This window comes from Acinonyx jubatus, chromosome A2, assembly GCF_027475565.1.
Source record: "Acinonyx jubatus isolate Ajub_Pintada_27869175 chromosome A2, VMU_Ajub_asm_v1.0, whole genome shotgun sequence".
Classification (NCBI taxonomy): Eukaryota; Metazoa; Chordata; class Mammalia; order Carnivora; family Felidae; genus Acinonyx; species Acinonyx jubatus.
In genome coordinates, this window is record NC_069383.1 from 26,612,856 (window position 1) to 26,623,090 (window position 10,235).

Below are 10,235 nucleotides of genomic sequence, written 5' to 3' on the forward strand. Positions count from 1 at the left end.
GAGATCTCTTCAGATCTCTATTAAAGCTGAATATTTGAACATCCTTGTAAAACTGTGTTAATACATTTGCATAAGAGATATTCTTAGTAGCACTGCAGAATAGTCCCAAACTGAAAAATAATGCAAATTTCAATCCAACTGTAATGGAAAAATTATGACCTAACCATACAATGGAATACATTATAGCAAAAATGAACTATGACTAAAACAAACAAAAAACCCTATATGATGAACAATGTTGATTAAAACAATTCAGATACCAAAAAGTGCATGCATTATAGTTCGGTTTCTAAAATAGACAAAACTAAGGTGTAGTATGTTATCTTTAGAGTGGTGTCATGAACTAGTCCTTGGAGGCACTGGTAACATTCTATGTATTGGTCTAAGTCTGCTCACATGGTTGTATTTATGTATAGAACAATTTGGGCCACTTGGGTGGCTCAGTCAGTTAAGTGTCCAACTTTGGCTCAGGTCATGATCTCATGGCTCATGACTTTGAGCCCTGTGTGGGGCTCTGTGCTGACAGCTCAGTCTGGAGGCTGTTTCCGATTCTGTGTCTCCCCCTCTGTTTGCCCCTCCCCTACTCACACTCTCTCTCAAAAATTAATAAACATTTAAAAAAATTTTGAGAAATTTACTGGGCTGACTTAATGTCAATTCCTACTGATGCTGTAGTTTGCCCTGTATAGGGTTTTCTACTCTGATCTGTATAATGGAGCCTCAAAGGATTGCTTCAAACTTTATATAGAGTTGCCTAAATTAATTTTAAGTACCAACCAATATTTTTTGCATATGTAATGCACGGTGCCTTGGGTTCACCCCCATTTAAATCCCATGACAGTCTTATGAGGTGGATATCATTCCAATTTAATGGAGAAGTGGGAGTTAAATAATACGCGTAAGTGACGCAGCTCGTGAGTTTAAAAAGCAGAATATACTGGTGTATGTTGTGTCATTTCCTAAATAAAACTTTGCCGGTTCATTCCAACAAACAATCTGAACTTTCTATGTTATAACACAAGCGATGCAAAAATTTGTAAGCTATTGTTTCAGATTGGCTTTATCTTATAATCGCTATGAGAGTCCTTGCCAGTTGGCCCTTTGTTTTAGAAAGGCACACACCAGACACGGTGCTTGTCCATATGGAATTTTACGTGTTTAAGGAAACACAGAAGCTGTGTGTGATAAGAAAAATATAGATGCTGTATCTCTCACTGGCTCTGTCAAAAATAAACCATTTATTGACATTAGGGCAGCATCAAAATTTATTGAAAGTGAATGGTTTGTGAATGGACCCACATTTTTCCATGAACTAAAATTCCCATTTCAAAAGTTGTGATAGATCTGCATGGAGGAGATAAGTAGTCCTATCAGTCATTTTATAATATCATAGAACATGCTTTCCTTTATTACTATCATTAGCATAAATCAATGTACCATGCTGATTATCTATAGGGGAACTCTTTTCATATCATTTAACTCCAATGTGGGAAAAAAATTTGTTTTCATTTTGGTTTTTGCTCCCCCAACGTGAAAGAAGAGTTGAGTTCGTATAACAACCTTATTGCTGCCAAAAGGTTTAGGATATGGAAAATTAAAATATAATCATTGTCATCATGTCATGAATTTGTTGAAATTGTAATATTTTAGTACATATATACCCAGGGGGAGTATTCACTCTAGTTAGGATCTTTTCCCTTTTTTGTTGAAGAATGCATTTAATCATCAATATTTGTATAAAATCTATGTTATTGGCATCTACATAGGAGCTCTGCTTGCAGCTTTAAAGTGTTTATAGGGAATTAAGCTCTTTAGAGCAGATGAATTATGTGGATGGATTATGGGCAGTAATAGTCACCATTTCAGATGTGCTAGAACTCAAAGCCCTAATTCATGGCTCATTCACTCCTTTGTAAAATATTTATTGAAAAACTGCTATGCACTAGGCACAAAACAATATAAGATCCCTGCCCTTGAAGAACTTATTTTGGAATGGGGTGGGGGGTGGGGGGCGGGGGGGAAGCAGGCAGCATACAATAAACATAACAAAAATGTAAGATATATGTAAGCCAGGCGATAAGTGCAGCATAAAATTGGAAACTATAGACAAGGGTTGGGGAACTAAGTGCTGGGGGCAGGAAAAAAAAGTTCTGGGGGCAAAGGTTTTCCTTAGGTGCCAGGGTCAATCTCATTTAGAAAATGAGATTTGGTTAAGGGAAGTGAGGTGCAAAGCCAAACAAATATTTGGGGAAGTTAGTTATATTCTAGCCAGAAGAAATATTTAGAACAAAGTTCTAGGAGCACAGCCTATTAAGCCAAATGCAAGAAGGTCAGTGTGCTGATCTGGAAGGAAGGCAGGAAGAACAAAGGGAAGAGTGTTAAGGGCGGAGATAAAACCAAAATTATGCGAGGAAGTGGCAGATGGAGCATGTTGTTGACTTGCCCTGAACACTTGTGTCAAATATAAAGTTAGGGGTACTGAGAGAGAAGCTAGTTGTGCATGTATATCAATTATAAGTACGCAATGAATCATGTTGGGATTTTGTAAAAGTTCAACAAATAGGCTGTTTAGCCAAGTGCTGAATGACAAGTATTAAAATCAGTGTTTACTGGAAAATAAATATCACCATTACAGAATGAATGAATTCTGTACAGAATGAAGGCAACAAAATAACCTAGAATTTTAGCAATAGTTAATTTAGTTTTGCAATTATATTAAGTATGATAGACTAAATATAGAAGTTTAGTAGTATACTACCAGCAGACTGATTTATCCACACTGTTGTTACATTGCTGATGCGGTCACACTGCTCCTTGGTACAATGAGATGTACATTTACTTTTAAGTCACCTGGAAGAGGAAGACCGTTTGGCTACATGTGTCAGAATGTGTTCTTAATGTTGGTGAGGTTGATCCCACTCTAGTCCCTACTTAAAGACTGATTAGATTTGAAGGTCATAGTGAAAATAACTTCACTGAAGTAGTCCTATAAACCCAAGCTTTGATTTCCAGATACTTCCTAGATATTTTCAGAAGTAGATTTGAGATTAATTTTCTCTTTTTTACATGTATTTCTAATAATTTTGTATTTTCTGCTTTACATAGTAAAGTAAGAAAAAAAAGAATTATCCTTAAACCTTAAAGGTAGAAACGTGGCAATGGAGTAATGTAATTGGCTTTCAAGATAAAGAAAATCACCTTTGAATTTCCATCTGTATCTTAGCTTTCAATGCTTCTACACCAATTTTATTATGTTCTGTAGGGTAAGTTCTATATACTAGAGATCATGGGAAAATACATGCAGTCTCTGGTAATATCAGTTTAGTTATCAGGTTCCAGAAAGCAAGCTAATTGGTTGTTGGCAAGTCCTGATACATGTTATATTATAATCTGTAATATGTTAAGGGTTTCTTTTATTTAAGCATCCTCTTTAATGTGTGATATATGTTTTCTTCTTTAAAATGTCTTATTTGAACATCCTGTATAGAAATAGTATAAATTGGTTCCAAAACTTCCTATATATCTTGTGGTTTGAAGATAAAGGATGCAAGCCATCTATTACTTGTCAACTTATAGCCAAGGATTGCTTTACATTATACTCTTCTATTTACTTCTTAAAGTATTTATAGCCTTTAACACGTATGTTTAGATGGGGGTACAGCATGAGAGTGAAGCACTAATTATACTCACAGAATTGAGACCAAAGGCCTTTAGCCTCCTCTAATTGGTTGATACCAAGCATGGCCTTCCACTTGTTTTGACCAATTGAACATAAGTGTGAATTCCAAAGGCTAAGGCTAGTTCTGAGAAGGGGCATTAGCAACTATCGTGTTGTGCTCTTTTTCCTCTGTCATGATGATGATGTCATGTCCCAGGTCTGGAATATGCTTTAGCCAATAACCCAAAATGGTATAAATAGATGAAGGAGAGGCCCTAGTGGACATAGAGGCTATAGGAACAAACCACAAGCTGATGTACAAAAATATATATTGTGAGCAAGTGATAAACTTTGAAGACTTCTATATTGCAACATCTTGACTTGTTACTACACTATAACCTAGCAAGAACTGGCTGACATAAATAGAAGCGGAGTTACCTTTATAAAAAATAAAAATTTATATAGCCCCGACTTTGGGAATAGAAGGCTAGTGGAAAGAAATCTGTTAATGATGGGTAGAAAAAAATGACAAAATGTCAATTCTTATTAATCTGTGGTAAAATGTTTGGTAAAGTTTTTCCTGCAAATACTTGGATGATATATTTTGTAACTTAGAGGTTGTAATTTTAACAAACCAGTTAGGAAACAGATTGTAATGAAGTGTCTTGATTGAGAGATTCAGTAAGAATTAGACAATTAGGGAGTTCGCAAATGGTAAACCGAAGGGAATATAGAGAAACCAGATAGTCACTGACTTTTAGAGTTGTAAGATATAACTATTTCCATATCATTCAAAAACAAAACTGATAAAAGATTATTATAAGAAAGCATAACTAAAAGTTGATGGCAACTTTAGAGTTGATGGCAAAAATAACCTATGGTGGGCTAGATTTCAAAAATCTGATCAAAATAATTAAGTGGATTAATTTTTTTCCTGTAGGGCAAATTTACTCAAGGAAAAGAATGTGAGGGCTGTATTTCTCAAGCTTAGATAAACTCAAGTTACCTGCAAATAATTTAGGAGGGAAAGGCATTTCTCAATTATGTGCAAGACTATCTCCTCATGGAGCTAACTGTAATCAAATAGATGTAGAATCAGCTATCTTTTGAGAGAAATTCACTGCTAAATGTCAATATCTTGGATCCAAATAGGCTGGTTTTGGAGACTTGAATTGATTCTTGACTCTACAACAATGTATGGACAAAAAAATATATAGGATCCTGCTGCTATAATCTCCCATGAAAGAATGCTTTCCATGTCATTGTTTCATTGGCTGCCTACAGTCTTCCATAAGGAGGAGCCATGATACATAGAAAACAGTGGATTATAGAGTACTTTAAAGAGGACATCTAACTGTCTTTTGTTTCTATTAAAAAGTCAGCTTCTGTATTTTTTACTTTGTACATAATATGTCCTTTTCTTTAAGAATTTTACCTTTGTGTTTAGTTTTTGGTGGATTTTTCATGATGTGCCGAGGTGGGGATTATCTTTTAATTATCCTGTTTGGAATCCATACAGCTGCTTACAGGGCTCAATGTGTTTTATCAATTTTTGCAAATTTTCAGCCAGTATTTTTTCAACTATTGATTACGCCGATTTTGTCTTTCCTATACTTTGGGATTCCAGCTGCATGTATGTGAGACATTTTCAGCAAGCCTCATATGTCTCTTAAGCAATTCTGTCTTTTCCTGCATTAATGGAAGTATTCTGTTGACTTAGGCAGTTTACTAATCCTCTCTTCTATACTATCTAAATTACTGCCAAATAATTCCATAATTTTCCATCTTGCAGTTTTCCAATCAGCATACCAAGCTAAGTCATTATCTCTACCCTAAGAGTATGAGTTCTATCCATGTCTACTTTTGTCTCTACATGGTTTTTGCTTTGCTGAAACACCAGTGAATGAAGAACAGGTGTTTAGTACAGGAGTTGAACTATGGATCATGGGCTGCCTGTCTCTTTTTGTAAATAAAGTTTTATTGGAACATAAAGCCACTCATTTATCTGTGTGTTGTCTGTGGTTGCTCTTGTGCAACATCAGAGTTGAGTAGTTGCTTCAGAGAATGCATGGTCTGCACAGCTAAAGGGCCTTTAAGAAAAACTTTGCAGAAGCTGATTCAGTGGAGCTTTGATGGAACTGAGTGCCCCACTGAACCAGTGGCTTTGCCTTAAGTGGCACACCAGAAGATAAAGTTTCCTCTGTAAGACCAGAGTTACAGTAGTCTTGAGTATACCATTTCTCTGTGATAACAGAAGATTTTGTTGGTCATTGAATCTGAATTGGTCCACCCAATAATGGGAATATGAGGCAAGAGTTTTCCAAGTCTTCCATGGGTCAAGTGTGCAGTTTTGCTAAGTGTTCAGTATTAAACTAATAGCTGCTCTTCTTTTTTTTCTTCAAATTTTTATTTATTTTGAGAGAGAGAGAGAGAGAGAGAGAGAGAGAGAGAGAGAGAGAGCATGAACTGGACAGAGAGAGAGAGAGAGAGAATTCCAAGCAGGCTCCACACTCAAGCATGGTTCCTAGAACATGACCTGAGCCAAAATCAAGAGTCAGATGCTTCACTGACTGGGCCACCCATATGCCCCAATAGCTGCTTTTCAAAATAAGGGTAATTGGTAGCTATGGCATGGAAGCCACAAGTCCAAATTTCCAAAGAGTGCTTCCATGCAGAGGCTATCTTCCACTGGAGGCTGTAATTGGCAAATCATCAATCACAGAGTCTGTACTGTCTGTAATACACAGAGTCTAGTAGACTCTAGGTTTCTTTTTTTAGTGATAAGGGATCTATGAAACAGCACTTTTTTTTTTTTTTTTTTTTGGCCAGAAGAATTGAGATATGTGATTCCATGCAGAAAGCTCCTGAATTTTGTTAGCATTGATCAGCCACTCCTGGTGGTAAAGATGTGAAAATACCAATACCAGTTGGGTCTTCCTGCTAAAAGGGTTCCACATTTTCATGTTACTCTGTGCTCAGCTTTCTGCAATCTGTTAAAAAATTGTAGGAGGCTTCATGTTATTTACTTGTAAGTTGGTTGTGTCTTCTCATGTGCTCTGCCCCAGACAGATCAGTGCTTTTGTCCCATATCTCCTTGGTGGTGTCATCGTCTCTTAGATTTCAGGTACTTAGTTTCTGTATGACCTCGGCTCTCAGATGTGTTCAAGAAAAGTTATGATGGTGTAGATTATCTGACTTTGCACTGTAGTTTGTGAAATTCTTTCACGTTTTCTGAATCTGAAGCAGAAACTTATACTCTCTAAGATGGTTTTGATTAAAATAAAAATAATGTTTTGGAATTTATGCATTATGAAGCAAATCTATTTTAGACCTACATCTATCAGTCATCATAAGCAAATGAGACAATTTGGTTCAACTCAACATTATCAGACAGAGGTTGGGAGTGGGGATTAATTTGATATTTATGATCCCTTCAAACCTCAAAGTTAAAATATAAAACTTTAAATATTTTTAACAATTAACCAGAAATATTTAAATAAATTTACTAAATTCTAGTGATTATCAAATTTTAGCTTTCTAATCCTTATTTCCTAGAAATAAATAATACCTTTTCTCCTGTTCCATTTCAGTGTATACTTTACATCTGTGTTCTATTTTTTTCCTTACCCCTACTATATTTGTAACATTGGTTTGCAGGTCCTATTTTGCTCAGACTTAATTTAGTAAAAGGTCAGTGCAAAAGAATAAAACTGTATCAAAGGTAGATTGCATGTGAATAGGTAGCTGCCTTGAAAGTAAAAAGAAAACTTTATAGGGCAATGTGAACCAAAAGGGGTTGGAGACAAGAATGGGTAGAATGTGTTATTGTGGAAATATACTTCCATTCCTTCTATGAGATCCAACATCTTTGGGCTCTTGTTACTGAAAGAAATTGGGGGTAATCCTATCCCTCAGGGAAGGTTGCTATTTTAACTGCTGAATGGGATCTAAAAGATTCTGACAGAAATTAACAAAGACATTTTGGCATATACCTATCACAAGGAGCATACTGGGTCAATTTTAATAATTAGTAATCTCCACCTATTGTTTCATTGCCCAGTACTTCAATTATTTTAAATGTTTCTCAATCACATTACTTCACAAAGCCATTACTCGCTGTGGTGAAACTGACAGCTAGTGCATCATTAATATTCATACCAAAGAGAGAGGGAGGCAAACCGAGAAACAGACTCCTAACTACAGACAACAAACTAACAGTCACCAGAGCGAGGTGGGTGGGGGATGGGTGAAACAGGTGATGAGGCTTAAGAAGAGCACTTGTGATGAGCACCATGTTTCATGGAAGTGTTGAATCACTATATTGCATGCCTGAATGTAATATTACACTGTATGTTAACTAACTGAAATTTAAATAGAAACTTAAATTCATACCAAAGAGGGATGAATTTGTAGGAAATAGCCTTATAAGTTATTTTGCTTACTATATAGCTTTAGATTCATGGATACATATTTTCAGGCATATGCATGTACACTGAACCATTTTGGGAATTTTTTAAGGTTTATTCTGAGAGAGCGTGAGAGTATGTGGGGGGTGGGGCAGAGAGAGAGAATCCCAAGCAGGGCCTTGAATGCATGAACCCAAACCCTGAGATCCTGAACTGAGCTGAAATCAAGAGTTTCAGCTTAACTGACTGAGCCACCCAGGAGCCCCAAACCATTTTGGGAATTTAAAGTTGACTTCATATGTTAACTAATGGGAATTTAAATGAAAACTTGGAAGAAAAAATATAAAGTTGACTTCAATACAGCAGTGTATCTGATACCTTCTTAATCTCCTTAAACTGATTATATCCCGTTTATACTAATACTCGGTGCTGTACTTATTCAAACACCAAATGTCTCTGGAAAACAGCATTTTATTATGAATGGAAATAGATTCAGCAAGTTCTGGTGGGCAATGGGGTGTGCAGAGATGGCAAAATCATATCGTAAGCCCTCAGGTGATAGTGTTCAAACATAACCCATAGTGATTTTTGAATTCCTCATGGAACTAGAGCTGTTGCATTGAGCTACTTTGATACTCCTCCATAGTGTTGTACGCCTGGAAGCAATATGGCAAAGAAAAAGTTTTGCTGGTATGAGGGAGGAGTAGGGGCCAAAAAAAAGGGGGGGGATTTGAATTCCAAAGGAATAGAGGATTAAAAAAATTCCTTCTGTTACTTTAGGCTACCCCTGCCACTCTCGATAGCTTCGTTGGCCTATCTGCAAAGTATAGATAAGAATATTTGCTTTCGGTCTATCTTCAAGTTCTGTAAGATTCTTGAAAGGAATAGAAGTTCTAAAGGATCCTATATTACTGAAAAATGGCGATTGTCTAAATTATTCTGAAAATTAAGCCCATTCTCTATAACACAATAGTGATTTTAACTTCACTATAGAAACGGATTTTAAGGAGGTATTTGTTGTTAGAATAATGTGATTTATTAAGAAAAAACAGTAACACTCCTGAAATTATTAATATTTACAGGGTAATAACAATCTTAAAAATTAAATACTCTATAATCAATTATTAGTAATTTGTTGAGTTTTCAAAGACTTTTTTTTACTGCAATTTTTTTTTATTTCTTAATAAGCACCTAAAAGAGACCTGCAAACAGCTGGATGGAACTATTCACATAGGAGACACTGTATTAGTTTGTGACCAAGCCAGTAGCAGGCATGTTTTTGTAGGAGGTGGAACTATAAAACTCTTCGATAAGCCTTCTGAGCCTTCTCTTTCACTTTCATGTGTGTCAGCTTTGAATACATATGGATTCTTTCCCCTTTTTTGTTATATGTGCGGTAAAATCAAATACATTCATTAGGGAAATAATAGAACTTATGATTTTTGCTGATTCCTTAAAAATAAGGCTAAACAAATAGAGGACAGTAAGCATCATAATTTAAGGTTGAAGGATTCAGTACTTTTCAAAAATATAAAATGATTTCAAATAGGACTTAGCTGAACTATGTCCACCTACTCCCACACAAACGATTCATATGCTGAAGTTCTAACCCCCCAGTAGCTCAGACAGTGATTATATTTGGAGAGAGGGTCTTCAAAGTGGTATTAATTTAGAATGAGATCTTTAGGGTGGGCCCTGGTCTCCTGTGACTGGTGCCCTTATAATAATAGGGAATTAGCATATAGGTATATACAGAGGCAATATATGTAAAGACACAGGGAGAAGATAGCTATCTTGCAGGGCAAGGAGAGAGGCCTCAGAAAAAACCAAATTGCTAACACCTTGATCCCTAACTTCCAGCCTCTAGAAATGTGAGAAAATAGTTACTTAAGCCATTTAGTCCACAGTGCTTTGTTATACTGGCCCTAAGAAACTAATACATAACTCAAATGAATATGCCAGAACATTAATATGAATAAGAACAAATGGTGTGCACTAATGAGGAGCCAGAAGTTAAACTGCAAGGAATTTAAACATAGCTCATAATCATCCTCATCATTTACTTACCGAACAATTACAGATGAGCCAGACACAATTCAAGTATATGAATTATCATATTGACTCCTCACCAACAAAACTCTGAGGTACTTTTGACTTTCCTATTTTATGTA